Source organism: Camelus bactrianus, chromosome 26, assembly GCF_048773025.1.
Source record: "Camelus bactrianus isolate YW-2024 breed Bactrian camel chromosome 26, ASM4877302v1, whole genome shotgun sequence".
Taxonomy (NCBI): domain Eukaryota; kingdom Metazoa; phylum Chordata; class Mammalia; order Artiodactyla; family Camelidae; genus Camelus; species Camelus bactrianus.
Window position 1 is genome coordinate 33,545,307 of NC_133564.1, and position 15,805 is coordinate 33,561,111.

The window sequence follows — 15,805 nt, forward strand, 5'->3', positions numbered from 1 at the left end:
GTCAGTTCCTCTATAAAGTGAAAAGATTTTTACTGAAGTCTGGCGCTTCCTTAACCCTTAACATGAATATTTTAAAAATCAGCTACTGCGTATCAATAGTACACTTCTATCCAAAATTTCGCTTTCTAGGAGCCCAAGGCCCATCATGTAGAGAATAAAACTGAGTGATTATTCTCGTGTGGTGAAGCTGATCATGTAACATGAAGACAGAAAGCTGCTAGTGAAGATATTTAAGAGTGGTGAGTACACCTGTAACTTACATAATGCTGTCCAACACCTACACATCAACGACCTTTAAAAAAAAAAAAAGACTTCTAAAGGGATTTACACTTTAAAAAAAAAAGAGTGGTGGACTCATAATCATTTCAAAGACTTCCGAAATATATTCTGATCTTTCCAACAACCTAGAAAGTTATTCATCTTAGTCAACAGGAAAAGCAATCAGATGCAAAAGCTTAAAGATAATTTTGTGAGGCAAGGGGGTTTGGGGGTGGGTGAAATGGGTGAAGGGGGTCGACTGCATGGTGATGGATGGTAATTAGATCTGTGGAGGTGATCACTCTGCAGTGTATACAGAGGCTGAACTATCAGGCTGCACGCCTGAAATGTAATTACACAAGGAGAAAAAACATTTTTAAGATAATTTTGTGATAATAATCTACTCGCCCAGGCTGTGTTTGAGTATCTGTCTTACCCAAAGGAGTCCTGGAAAAGCTGGGACTTTTGAGGCTTGAAAACACAAGAGTCCTGTCACTCAGACCTTCCTCAAGAAGACCGTGCTGTTAGTGGACACTACCACCGACTGTATGCCCCCAGCTACTGGGGTTTTAGATACTGTCCTGGTGAATGATAACTTAATAGAAGAACATGATTGAAGTTTTCACAGATGACTCAGGGAAACCAACAGAAGAACCATATAAGGGATAAAAATCAACACTGATGACTTGGACTATTAACAACACTATAGCATCCAGGTTGAGGGATCTTAATTTAAAAATCCTGGGTGCATCTACTAAACCATCATTTTCTCCAGCTCGTGTGTGAAGGAGATCACCCAATTTCAGGAGTGACACACACAACCATCATCTGGTCAACTGGGTAATTCAAACCCCCAGACACGGGGATTAGGTTAAAGATGGACACACGCCCCAGTCACAGCCAGCGGGAATCTGTCCTGGGATTTGCGGGGATTACCAAGAGAGAAGGATGCTCACCCTTCAGCTAGAATTAAACCCACAGACACGTAACGTTTCCCACTACCTAAAAATGAAGCCAACGTGAAACGCAGAGCTGAGAGATTTGAGTCCCTGGACCAAGGAATCCCAGAAGCCAGCTGCCCCTGTGCATTTATATAAGTCAATATGTCCCCCTTTTTGCTTATGCCAGTGTGATCTGGGTTTTCTATCTTTTGTAGAAAGCGTCTCAGCTAATACACTGATACACAGGTACCGTCGCGCGATGCCTCAAACGATTTCTCAGCTGGGACCCTTGGGGACTTGGAGAAGCCAGATCAGACCACGAGGGCAGATACTGACATGGACACATACTTTAGAGTAAAAAAAAAAAAAAAATTCTAAGCTGCACTGAACCCAATGCAAAATGATGGTGTATATACAGTATCTGACCAGCCTCTAACGTTAAAATAAAAGTAAGGTCATTTGATTCCATGCTAAGTGACCTTTTCCCAGAATGTATCAGGCTACCAAACTCTCAGTCCTTTCTGACAACGAGAAGCAGGCATAAAAACCTAACAGAGAAGTACAGTTCACCTCACTACAATTGCCAATCACTGAGCAACTGGAACGAAATTTTCCAAGGCTTCCAGGTTCTGCTGGCCACCTGCTCTTACTTGGGGTCCGAGAGGACTAACGCTGACGCCTGTCACTCCACGCAGCCCGCAGCTTTGGGGTACGTCTGCATTACTCAGTTACAATTACGTAACACACAGAAACACAAGCTGTGCCAAGCCTAACAGTTGGCTACGTTAATAGGCTTGGCTAAACGGTTTCTTAAAAAGATTCCAACTAAAAGCAACACTACGTATGGTGACAAAATCAGAAGCCGTGTCTGCCACCCACCAGCCTTGCGACTTTTGGAAGATCACTCACCTCTGTGCTTTTTTCATCCATCAAACATAAGCATCAAACTAAATGATCACCATCCGGAGCTAACATTTGAGAAATCTGCGTTCCCTAAACCAGGAAACTTACAGCCAAGCGCCTCTCGGGAGGTGGTATTTGGCATCCTTGTAATTAAGTTACGGAGACAGTTAATATCACTCCTATTTGCAAGTCCATGGTGATTTTCACATTACTGCTTCAAACTGAGCTGAAATAAAGGGGTTTTCCTCTCTCTTTCTTCCTTTTAACAGAGTAAGACTTAGCTTGGATCCTGAATTAAAAGAAACCTTAGGCTAACAGTTAACTTCGGATTAATATTTATTATACTAACGCTGGCTTTATATCACACGGCGATACTCTGTTTCCTCCAGGAAAGTTCTTATGCCATTATAAAATTCAAGCTAATGTTACAAATTCTAGACGTGAAGACTCACTGCCAGTGAGCACAATTAATTGCTTATTCAAAAACCCATCACCTACTCCTAAAATCAAAAGAAGCCTAATCTAAGAATACTCAGCAGAGAAAACGGAGGGACCCTCACCACCATATTGTCTTCTTTCAAAGCCTGTTCCAGGATGGCGGGTGACAGAAAGCAATAAAGCATCTCTTTATGTTTTCAAGAGCTTGTTACCCAGCTCAACCACAAAGAAGATATTCAGAAGCAAGAGCGATGGCAGCACTGACACGGGGACCAGCCACAGACAGCAGGGCGGGGCTGGGGAGCATCCAAGTGGACTTTGGAATTTTAATTCTAGCCCCATCCATCTCAAGCCATCCTTACACCCTTGGACAAGTTATTTTATCTCTCTGAGCCTCCATGTCTCATCTGTACTTAAAGAATTAAGAAGTACTTCCCAGGGCTGCGGCAGGGAATAAACGGGGAGTCGTCTGAGTGAAGCAGATTATGTAGACCCATGCAGAAAGTGGTCCCCTTTTCTCTTCTTCAGGCCCGCCCTTCAGTGCATCATTTCCCAGCACCACCGAGAGAGCGTGGACCAGTCAAGGCTCTCTCCTCCACCCATAAATTCACAGGACAGGAGCTGCTTTCCATCCAAGCTTACACAACCTGGTGACCACGGGCATCATTCCTGTGACAAGACCAGTGACCACATGTGACTGAAGATGAAAAGGCACCTCGTTGACCAGGTGAAGACAAGCTTGATTCACCTGCCTCTGATCAAGGACTTAGCACCAGGGGCCTCCCCCACACCCCCTGCAGCGTAGGTCAATTTGGTGGACTCTGACTTGGCTTCGGTGTCCTACCTTCTCACCTGGCCCCTCTCCTGGGAAAGTTCCCGGAGGCAGCCTGTGGCTGCAGGACATGTCAGCATCCCTTTGTTAACTCCCTGAGTAGCTGCTATAAAAACCCACCAGTCTTCCTGAGCTTTTTCCCGCCTGGCATCTCACGGTCTGATGCAGAAGCACAGGGTTTCGAGAGGGTGCTAGGTCCCGGGATGCAATAGCAGAACTGTAACAGAACATTTCTCCCAGAGAACAGGAGACCCACCGCCACATCCCCAAATTACCAGCTGACAGGTGGAGCAGAGTTCCAGATCTGTGCAGCACTTGAGGGCTCGGGAGTGGGACCCTGGACAGCGCCCATGCTCTTCCCCACTGCCTCCCACCCTCCAGCAACCTCAGGACCACACCTGTGATGGACCAGGGCCAGGGACCCCCTCACCCCCCGCCCCTCCGCCCTCGCACGCAACAGCGGGAGGCCCAGAGGCTGAGGACTTCCGAGCCCCACATCACATCAGATTTCTTTCAACATGCAACCAATTCCCTTGAGGGAACACCAAACCCAACATCAAACAGGGTTTTAAGTGCAGCCTTAGAGAAAAGAATCAGAAGTAGAAACCGCTTCCAAGCAGAGTAATTCTCAGCCTCTAGGACAAATGAGACCACCTGCAGAGTGCCTTAAAAATGCAGGTAACTGGCACCAGCCCAGGCACTCAGATCAGAAGCTCTGGGGACGCGGGCTTGGGCATCCGCCTCTTTTTGAAGCTCCGAGACAGCAGTTGAGAAACGCTGCCTGGGTCTAGGAGTCCTAGTGAGGGGCAAATCAAATCAGAATCAGGTCCTCCCACCGTGGGCAGTGCATCTTAAAGGCTGGTGGGTGGAATACTTCTTCAAAAGGTTAAGAATTGCCATGCTGTGGACAGACCTGGAGGTCATCATTCTAAGTGAAGTGAGCCAGAAAGAGAAAGAAAAATACCATATGATATCACTCATATGTGGAATCTTAAAAAAAAGGAAAGAAGAAAGAGGACGCTAATGAACTCATCTACAAAACAGAAACAGACTCGCAGACATAGTAAACAATCTTATGGTTACCGGGAGAAAGGGGGTGGGAAGGGATAAATGTGGGCGTTCAAGATTTGCAAAGGTTAACCACTATATATAAAAATAGATTTAAAAAAACAAATTTCTTCTGTATAGCACAGGGAGCTACATTCAATATCTTGTAATAACCTTTAATGAAAAAGAATATATGTATATATGTGCATGACTGGAACATTGTGCTGTATACCAGAAATTGACACACTTTAACTGACTATACTTCAATTAAATAAATAAATGAATAAAATTTGTAAAAAAAAAAAAAAAGAGAGAGAAAGAAAAAGAAAACAGATTCCATTCTTCAAGTACATAATTTCACAAAAGAAAAGACTATGAAGATGTTTCAGATTAAAGGAACACAGAGACCGAACTAAATGCATGCCTGATCCCAGTACTGGAGGGAGACACTATAAAAGACATTATAAGTCAACTTACAGAGTCAGGGAATAGACAGTCTGTTAGATAAACTGAAGTAAATGCTAAACTTACTGACTGATGCCTGCACTGTTACGTTAGAAAACATGCTTATTCTCAGGAAATACGCACTGAACTATTTAGGAGTAAGGGCTACAATGTATGAACTCATTCTCAAATGGTTCAGAAAAACACAGGATGTATAATCATTTTTATGTATATACACTATGCGGGCGGGGAGAGAACACACAAATGAAAAGCAAATGGTGAGAAATACCAACAGGTCAATCCGGGTAAAGGCTTTATGAGTGTTCTTTGTACTGTTCATATTTTTGCAAACTTTTCTATAATTTGAAATAAGCTCCCCAAAAACGTATTCTCCAACAGTGAGGTGCTGAACCACATTTGGGCACAAGAAAACAACTGCTTAAGTAACTGAACAGGATGCTTGCACCACAGCTAAGGAACGCAGGTATCAGAAATGCGCGGTCTTCTTGGCAGGACGTTCCCCGTAAATCAACCGTGTGATGACACCAAAAGCACATGAGAGAGGCTCTCTCATCATTAACCTGTTGGAGGCTCAAGAGTCCGTGATGTCCAGGGACAGCAAAAAAAAACCCCAAAAAACAATGAGATGTCAAGCCTGGAACAAGGATGATGACTCCTCTGAGGCATCCCATGGGCAGAGTCACAACCACCCAGCTCCCCACAGATTCCCATTCAAGGTGAAGCCTGGGAATCTGGCTTGTTCCCAAGGATCCCAGAAGACTCAGCTGCAGTGGCTCCAGGACCACAGGATGTCCTCCTGGAGGAAAAGGACTGTGGATCCCCTGAAACTCCAGCATCGAGCAGCACAAGACTCATGGCTGACATCCAAGCGAACGTTTGCTTGTTCAAGTAATTAACTAATTAGTCAACAAATAAGTGAATGCTTTCAATTATGTAAGCTGGGAGGGAAAGCGGAGGGAGCTGGGATCAGAGATTTTTTCCCCTCTTTTAGAATAATGGAAACATTTATATCACATTGGTTAATACTGACAATTTCCTGTATCCCTACTAAGGTCCAGGTACTTCACAAACATTAATTCAATCCTCATGACAACTCTTAAGAGGTACCATTCCTTTCATTTTCCAGATGAAGCAAAGGGCAGAGGGGTTCAGTAACTTGTCCAGCTCACGGGATGAATTAAGGATTGTGCTGAGGTTCCAATTCTGATTCTTGGGCCCCTGGGAAGCCAACTGTCTCTAGAAACAGGCAGGCAGTGAGCCCAACGTCAAACTGCCCAGTGACAGGAGGAGGAAGGGCCAGGGTGAGAGCCACCTGTGCCCTACGTTAAAGAAGAAGAAATGAGTAGAAAGGGGATGCCCAGAAACACCTTCAGTCTGCTTCTAAGGGGAAGAAACACCTTTTAGGACAAGACATCTGGGGGAGATACCAACGTGCAGACTGCAAGTCACCAGGCTGGTGGCCACAGACTTACGTTCCCCAAACCAGAATAACACAGGAAGGGAGAAGCGTCGTAAACAGGATAAACAAGACATTACTTTTCGGATGCGCTTCTGACTCCTTCTTTACGTTAATTCTTTTCTTTCATTCATATACTTCTTTGTCTTAACTTTCTCCCAGGATTTTACTCAGGAGAAAAATCACAGACCTTCCTTGAGGGGAAGGTACCGACCAGAAGAGGGGAGAAGAAAGATACTGGTTTGAATTCCTGGACGGCCCAGGTCCTCTGCGTCCACACGTCCTCCTCCTGGTCAGAAGAGCAGGCGGCCCGTCCACCGCTGGCTAATGCTCACCCACTAACCATTCACCAGCGCATATCCGTGGCCGTGTTTCAGGCACTGTGCTGGGCACCGAGGGGGTCAAGTGGTCCCAGTGGGGCTCAGTATACCCCCCACACATCACAGGCTGGTTAACAGGAAAGAAAGGCCAAAAAAAATCAAAAGTAACAACACCATAGTAAATCAAAGGGGAGGCTAAACCCGCAGGGGGAGGCGTCCGGAAGAAGGGACCACCTGAGCCAAGTCTTGGAGAAAGAGTAGGAACTGGCCCCGCCGATGAGCCTGGAAGGGCGTCCTGGGTCAAGCCAGGCCAGAGTGTGGGCCACCCAGAGGTGCTGGGTGCCACTGGGAGACTCTGGACAATGCGAGCAGAGATGCGCATTAGCAGGGCTGCTGCGGCCACAGGGTGGGGTGGCGAAGGCAGGGAGGCGAAGCAAGGAGCCTGGGGAGGGGGAGGTCCAAGTGAGAAGTGATACACAAGGTCTGAGTAACTCCAGGAGCTGGGAGGGCTGGGGTGGGGGCGGGATGCGGGCACAAGGCAACCATCCCAGAAGCATCTCGAGGGGCAGTAAGGAAGTCAGGATGCCTCGGAGGTTCTGGCTGGTGGGACCCGCGGTGCCGGGTGGCAGTGTGAGCTTGGGGGACAGATCTGGAAGTCAGCAGTAAATGGATGGAAGTTCACCACTGAGACCACCAAGGAACAACGTGGATGGGAGAGAATGACAGGGCATAGAGGATGGAATGCCAGGGGAGGAGCGTGATAAATAAGGAATGGGGGAAGGGGCCATACAGGATCAGCCACAGAAATCGGGAAAAAACTAGACAGGCTCCTTGTCACATTGTACAAGTGAGGGAAGGGAGGGCAGTGGTCCAAGTGTCCCATGCGGGAGCAAGTAATCGGACCTCACTCACCGCATCTCCATGACCTGGCTTTCTAAGCGCTGAAACCAAGAGTCAAGAGGCCTTTATCAGACTACAGCAGATGAACCATCACGCTGAGACCGAAGCACACAACAAGGACTTCAGGGAAGAAAAGCTAAGTGACCGTACAACAGAAAACAACCCAACCAGCCCACGGGCAGTCAGCTAATGCACACCCAGAGACAGTTCCCATGGCAACCTCAGGCCAGGACTCAAATCAGGACAGTTTTCCAAGGCCACGTGTGTTTTATTTCACCTTGCTGCAAACAATGATCACAAAAGTCAAATATTGTAAGATATGTAATGGTACTTGATTTAATTTTAACTTCATCCATTATTTCCCCCCCAATCAAGACCTCTGTCTCTTGGCATGTATCCCACAGGCTTGGGAAAAGGTTGGCTGGTCACATGTTTTTAAAACTTAGAAAACACATTGAATGCTACCAGTAGTTCTGGCTGCAAGTTTTATCATATTTGAGATTTGGGACTTTTTTCCAATGGATTCCTTTCTTAAGGCAGGATAGTACATTTCCGTTTTTTTTTTGCAGCCAAGAATCCTAAATGATAATCAACATTTTAACTGGCCAAGAAATAGAATCTGAAATAGTAACTATCATTATATTCTAAAAGAGTAAATATTTTAAATTTTAATACACGAGGAAAAAGACCAGAACCTCAAAGTGAAGGTTGTTCCTTTAAAGTGAGTATTAGCTCTTTGAAAACATCATTATCTTTCTTATTTCTCTGCAGGTGATGACACCTTCACCAGAGACAGGATTCCAATCCAAGAATTGGCACTTGGTAACCAACAGGGTTAGAGTCTAACACATTGTAAGCCTCAGTGTTGGTTGAACTGAAAATATATAAGTCTTTGTTAAAACATGTAAGTGTAAGCATTACCTCTTATTCCTAATTACCATATACTTTTATGGAACTTCAGCGAAAATTTTACAATATCAACTTGGGTTAGTTTCCCAGTAGCAGAGATGAAATTTGTTTTTTTCTGGTGGCCTTGACCACAGGATCACGTTTGTTATGTTAAAAAAAAACCTAAGTAACAATCGAGCTGGAAGTTTCCATAGGTTATAACTCTTTCTTTTGCCCTCCTCCCTCTCTGATTTTCATCCCCACTTTCCCTCAAACCTTCACAGGCAGCTCCACCAGGTTCTCATCTTCCCTGCTCAGTAAAAACACACCCCTAGGCTGGTGGGATTCAAGTTTTGTTTTAAATTCTCCAGGAATCGCATTACAAATGGGTCAGAACTTTTCAGCAGAGAGAGGTCTGCTTCCAGAGTGTCAGCTGAATCTTGTATTTTGTCTCATCTGAGGTTTGTTTATTGTTGTTTTGTCGGGGAGGGACAATTAGGTTTATTATTTATTTGTTGGTTGGTTTAATGGAGGGACTGAGGATTGAACCCGGGACCTCGTGCACGCTAAGCACGTGCTCTACCACCAAGCTGTCACCTCCCCCACAAACATTGTGAAACTGTTCTTTCACACACCAGAGTGTTACTCACATCCGGAGTCATGATTTCCAACATGGAAGGCCCATGAGTGTGACGGAAAAAAAAAAAAAAAAAAAAGACTTAATTAGCTGTCTCCTCATGAGCAATCCAGAGTTCGTCGTGCCCTCTGCTTGTGACAGGACAAACATTTCTGCTCTAAATCGTAAGAGTCATGTTTAAGGGTCATACAAGTACTTCTGGGTGAACTGAAGTGAGGTGAGGAAGTGAGTAGTTTTGAATAAGATTTTAACTGCAAATCCAGGCAACGATTAAAAAAAAGAGGAATAACAAGGTCTAAAATTAAATTCCAAAGATCTTATCAATGTAAACACAGTTTGTTTTTATTACATAATACATTTTTAAGTAAAGAGTGGTTTAAAAATCTAAGCAAATGAAATATACAGCTCAAAGAAGGAAAAGTCTCAAAATCAAAGAAATTCCTTTTGATTTTTTTTTCAACTGTTAAAGTATTATCTTTTTTAAAAAAAAAAAAACAGGTCTTTGACTTACTTTTTTTTTAATTATGGTAAAATACATATAACATGAAATTTACTTTCTTAACAAGTTTTAAGCATACAGTTTGACAGTGTTGACTACATTCACATTGTTGTACAATCAATCTCCAGAATTTTCTTATATTTTATTTATTTTTATTTATGTATTATTGTATTTCTTTTTGGCAGGGGGAGGTAATTAGATTTACTTATTTTTAATGGAGGTACTGGGGATTGAACCCAGGACCTCATGTATGCTAAGCACGTGCTCTACCACTTAAGCTATACCCTCCTCCCTTAATCTCCAGAATGTTTTTCTTCCTGCAAAACTGAAACACTATTAAACAGCATCCGTTCTCTCCTCCCCTGGGCCCCTGGCAACCACAAAGCCTCTACTTTCTGTCTTAATGAAAATGACCACCCCAGCTACCTCGTAACAATGGAATCATACATTGTCCTTTTGTGACTGGCTCATTTCACTTCATATAACGTCCTCAAGGTTCATCCATGTTGTGGCATGTGTCAGAATGCCCTTCCTTTTTAAGGCTGAGTACTAGTCCGTTGTATATGTGGACCACATTTTGTTTATCCATTCATGGATCACAGATATTTAGCTTGTTTCCAACCTCCTTTGACTTACTTTTAAAATAATTGATTTAACTAAGCAGGCACTGGGGCTGGAGTCAGACCACCAGGATTCAAATCCTTTCCCTCCGTGGTGGCTCAGAAAACACAAATGTGACAAAGAAAGAAGAAGGGAGAGAGAGAGGGAAAAAAAAAGGTAGAGGAAAGATAGGTACACAGACAAGCCCTCGGCAAATTAAAATACTGATATTACTGGGTTCTGATGAGGGTTTTCAGATACAGAAATTCATCCAAACATTTGTTTGTGAGGATGAGTGTGGACAGTTATGCCAGATGCTGCAAATACAGAGACAGTGGCCGAGTGAGGACAATGATGGCCAAAGGCCAGAATCTAACAGGTGAGCACCCCAATGTTCACAGCAGCACTATATACAATAGCCCAGACATGGGAGCAACCTAGATGTCCATCGACAGATGACTGGATAAAGAAGATGTGGCAATTTATACAATATATATTATACAATATTTATACAATGGAATACTACTCAGCCATAAAAAAGAATAAAATAATGCCATTTGCAGCAACATGGGTGGACCTGGAGATCATCATTCTAAGTGAAGTAAGCCAGACAGAGAAAGAAAAATACCATATGATATCACACATATGTGGAATCTAAAAAAAAAGAAAGAAAGAAAGAAAAAAGAAGACACTAATGAATTCATCTACAAAACAGAAACCAACTCACAGACATAGCAAACAATCATATGGTTGGGGGAAAAGGGGTGGGAAGGGATAAAAATTTGGGAGTTCAAGATTTGTAAATATTAACCACTATATATAAAATAGGTAAAAAACAAATTTCTTCTGTATAGCACAGGGAACTCTATTCAATATCTTGCAATAATCTTTAATGAAAATGAATATATATATATATATGACTGGGACATTATGATGTACACCAGAAATTGATACATTGAAAAAATGAAAAAGAAAAAAAGAAACAACGAAAGCAAGGCCTAATCAAGTGTCAATCAACAGGGAGAGATGAGGTCCTCGGGCAGGTGTGCATCACTGGGCACCCATGTGGGTGCCAGCATGGAGCTCCTGGCCTGGCCTGGAGCCGCCTCATCTGCTGAAGACAAATTGAGGCCCAAGGGTATAAATTAAAACTGCACCAGCAAAAGCTGACACTCATGAAAAGCTTCCAGACTTTATGTCACAGCTCACTCCACTACATGGAGCCAGTTTAAAAGTCTAAAACATGTCCCAAGGAAGGTCACTTTACAAAATACAAGCCACTCTACTTAGTTTTGCAAATACCAGCAAATTGACATATTTCTCCACTATAGTTTCATATTAGTACTTCCCTTTTTTTTCTTATTGAAGTCTAGTCAGTTAACAATGTTGTGTCAATTTCTTGTGGACAGCGTAATGTTTCAGTCATCCCTATGCATACATATATTCCTTTCCATATTCTTTTTCATTAGACGTTACTACAAGATATTGAATATAGTTCCCTGTGCTCTACAGTAGACACTTATTTATCTATTTTATATATAGTAGTTAGTATCTGCAAATCTCAAACTCCCAATTTATTCCCTCCCACCCCCTTTCTCCGTGGTATCTGTAAATTTTACTTATAATGCCTGCTGCATTCCCCCCAAATGGGATGGCTATCATCTTAAGTTATCTGGTAGTCGCATGCATGGGCTTGAAGAGCTGCAGAGAACTACGGGGTTACCTGTCCACCCACAGATTTCCATCCCCGACACTCTGTGAGGAACCAAGTGGATCACAGAAATGAGGACAGAGGGTCTGTCCCCTGCCCGGCGCCGGTCCAGGAGCCCTGGTGGAACAGTCATGTTCCACGGCACAGTGACTGGCACCAACACGGGAGGGTGTGGGGAGCCCGGGAGGCCAAGGCGGCTCCTGTGGGTCCAAGACATCCCTTTCCTTCCTTTCCCATTCATTCATTCGCTCATCTCCTCACTGCCTCCTTCAGTGCCTCCTGGTGCCTGGACCCACCGGTTTCTGGGTGTGGAAGCCCCACAAGGGGATTACTGCTGGAGGACCAGTAAAAGTGCCCTGGGGCAGGGGTCGGGGGTGGGAGGGTCAAGGAAGGATGTATTCCGTGTAGGGAGAGGACAGTGGAGGCACAGGGCACAGGATGGGGCACAACACAGTGAGCAGCAATTCCCTGAGAAGGACCAGTGGCAGAACAGGGTCCCTGAAGGACGTGGAGGACACCAGGAGGCCCCCTACGGCATAGCTTTGATGGCCCCAAGCTGGTAAATATCTGAATCAGTTACCTCTCCTGGCTGGGATTCCCAGTGTCATGTACCTGCCTGCCTACAACCCAGCCACACCTGTCCCAATCCACACAGCTTGTCCCTTGCAGGTCTGGGGAAGGTGCCCTGCTAAGGGACATCCAGGTCCCTGCGTCTATAAGGACTCAGTCTCTAAGGAGCAAGTTCCTGGAAAACCGAAGGCTCCCCGAGCTTGTTCTGCCCCAATGGAGCCTGGATCCCCGGAAACATCCTGCCTCTGCACCCAGACGCACAGCAAGCGCCATGACTGAGACCAAAGCCCAGCTTGGCCGCGTGGCCCTGCCTGGCCACCCTCACAGCTTCATCCTGGAGAGCAAACATCCTGCAAACTTGCATCTGTCCAAGTGGACCTTCTGTGTGGTACAGTTTACTTTGGCTCCTTCCTCCTATTATCTCAAGGTTTCAATATCATGGTGTTCTCATGACACTGTTTTCTTCAACACTAGCCAAGTAATTCTCAAAAACATTAAACATCACAAGACCTAAGATTAGAAGAATTCCATTATAACCCTTGCATTGGCCCTGAATCACTTAGGCTTCTTAGCCACTGGACATTCTACTCAGCAAAGAACTGGTGAATAATTATTCTTCAGTTATTTTTGTTTGTATCATTAACTTTTGGCCCAGGCTGTTTTTATTCTCCATTATTAGGAACTCGGATACAATCCCTTTTAAATTCCTTGCGCTGTCTTGTTTTAGTACCAAGCAGTTCATTAAAAGCAAAATCCCATCCAACGTTCTGACTTCCACTCTTTTATCTTGATCAGTGTCAACAAAAGCAAAAAGAAAAATATTCAAAATCATGAACAAAGCCTCTATAGAAATTTGTTAACTGAAGAAGGGCGAAGGGGGCTTCGTGAAGACGTAGGTGCTCAGCCCAGCTGAAATATCTTCATTTTTATGTCTACAGAGTCATTTCCAGAGAAAACCGAAAGAGGTTTGCTCTTCTGAAGACAGGAACCACATACACAACTTCAACTAATGATCTCCCCGAGGTTTTTGGGTTTTTTTCAAAGTTTAGTGTTGCCAGATGTCATAAAATATCTTATTGCAGATAATTCAAAATTACTGGTTACAAGAGCAGAACTAAAACAACATTCTCAAGATTTACATGTGTCCCCAGTTTGAAACCAACTATATAAACCATCAGTGTACTATTCTCCAAGAGTTTTTGAAAGTATTCCCCTAAAATGTTATAACTTGAAAGGAAGATCATCCTTCAATTTCCTACCCCCTTTACTTAAGTAATTATTTTGTAGCATGGTCAAAATTACGATGCCCTTTTGATTATGGGTTAAGTGTTTGAGAAAGCTTAATATTCTGTCGCAACTTCTAAAAAGCAGAACAAATGTTCCCATTCAAGTGAATGTTTTTTTTTTTAAAAGAATTATGTAGTTCTTCTAACTACATGATTGGTTTAAAGCACGTGCCACTTTGAGAAGAGAGAAATTCTGAAGAAATTGGCAAATGAAGATTAGTATTTACAAGTGAATAAAACGATTTTCCAAAGCAGCCAACTAACTGTCTTATTTTGAAAAAGTATTCATATCTTAGTCAGTTGTTATTAGTGGAACTATTAAAAGTAAAATGAAATTTAACACATTTCAAACATAGCCAGAATACTGAATAAACTCAGACCATACCAAGTTTCATTTCTTAAGTAATTTACGATGAACAGACTCACTTACCTGGAAGTGTAAGAAGGTTACGATGAAACTACACCATTCTTCCACCGGATAAAAATACCTTGGCTTCTCTCCTTGAGATGGAAAGGAATCTAAAATATAAAAAATAAAATAAAATAAAAATAGGAGTCGCCCCTGGAAATTTCCATGTCTTCAGTGTAGGTGATATTACCAAATGGTAACATCTGACGTCTTATAGGATACAAAACACATCCAAAGTACTGCCCTGAAAAAGCAGGATGGTATTTTCCCTTTTCTATTTTAATGGGTAAATTGCAAAATATTTGTTTAAAAAAAAACGCCACAAAATTCAGGTTTAAAATGCATGTTGAGAGCCATGTAGAAGTGTCTGCAAAAGCAAAGCAGAGTCACATTCTTGGAAAAGAACCCCCCAAAAAGCAAACCTCGCAGGAACTCGCTCTGCCCAGGGCGCTGCGTCCGCACAGAAGTAACCCGGCTCCAGGTGGAGTAAGGGAGTCAGAGGACCGCGTTCGGCGCCGCCACTTTTTTTTTTTTTTTTTTCAGTGGTTGTATGGAATGAAATGTTACAAAACAGCAAATCCCCCTGGAAGTTGGAGAGCCCAGCTCGCCGGGACGCGCTCTCCCGCCGCCCCCGGGAGGCTCCGCGCAGCCCCGCGCACAGACCCGGGAGGGGGGCGCGCCCCGCCCGCCGGACCCGCCCGCCCGGATCCGCAGGCGCGCGCCCGGGGCCCCGCGCCCGCAGTGCCTTTCAGGAATCCACCTATCGACCCACATCCACGCGAACGGAGAGGAGGTACGAGCAAAACACCCGGGAAGGACGGGCAGGAAAATATTCTGGAGATGGACTAAGCCTGGAGAGGATTTAGCCCGCCTGTTAAATAAATGTTAATGATGCTTCAATTCATCAACGCGGAGTCCCGTCTTTCCCAAGAGTATGTGATTCTATCTCATCTTTCTAATTCCAGTAAGAGCAAAAAGTTAAAAAAAAAAAAAAAAAAAAAAAAAAGACTCTGTGGTTCCCGTTTGACATGCAGGAATTTTCAGAAAGGGCCAGGATGGGTCTACAATTAGCCGCTCAGGTCTGGGACCACTACCTAGTCGGCCCTCTCCACGCGATCGGCTCCCGGTGCCAGTGTGGGGCTGTCCCGTATGTGTTTCTTCCTCCATCTCATTTCCTCTGCTGCACTGACACGAAGTCATCCCAAGTGTGAGATGCGTCACTGCAGAAGTGTGGAAACCTTCCGTCTCCACACGCTCTCACCCCTTCCTTGTGGGTTTGATGTCGAAGCGGGCGGGCCGGCCTCTCTCAGGCCCCCGGCCCCGCGGCGGTGCCCTCTCCCGGCTTCGCTCTCACAGCCCGCTTCCGGCCCTGCCTGGCTAATTAATCTGTGTCTAAATGGAATTGCAGTTGGCAGGACGGCCGCAATGCCAAAGTGGAATAATCACTTGGACCCGAATCTGAGCTGTTTTCCACCCTTGACAACAAATAATGTTGCTCCCGAGCCTGCGGGCCAAGAGTTAAAATGAGTTTATAATTTGGCTTCCAACCTCACAGGCTCATTCTCCACTCTTTAAATGTTCTTTTCTGCCTGTTAGCCTGCAGGAGGGGGCAGCTTTGGAGGCTGAATCCCTGACGTGGTCTTCA

At 44.3% G+C, this 15,805-nt stretch overlaps 1 protein-coding gene across 5 annotated transcripts in view; it reads right to left on the reverse strand.

Moving 5' to 3' along the window:
- The window catches only part of CSGALNACT1 (chondroitin sulfate N-acetylgalactosaminyltransferase 1), a 257,672-nt gene that overhangs the window by 123,452 nt on the left and 118,415 nt on the right, over positions 1–15,805 (reverse strand). For 3 of the 5 annotated variants that reach the window (XM_074353665.1, XM_074353664.1, XM_045518618.2), the window contains exon 2: positions 14,182–14,270. The gene's annotated coding sequence lies outside the window, so the exon portion shown is untranslated. Of the gene's footprint in view, positions 1–14,181; positions 14,271–14,582; positions 14,871–15,254; positions 15,487–15,805 lie in introns of those variants that run through there. The other 2 variants (XM_010957762.3, XM_010957755.3) reach the window with 2 other exon arrangements.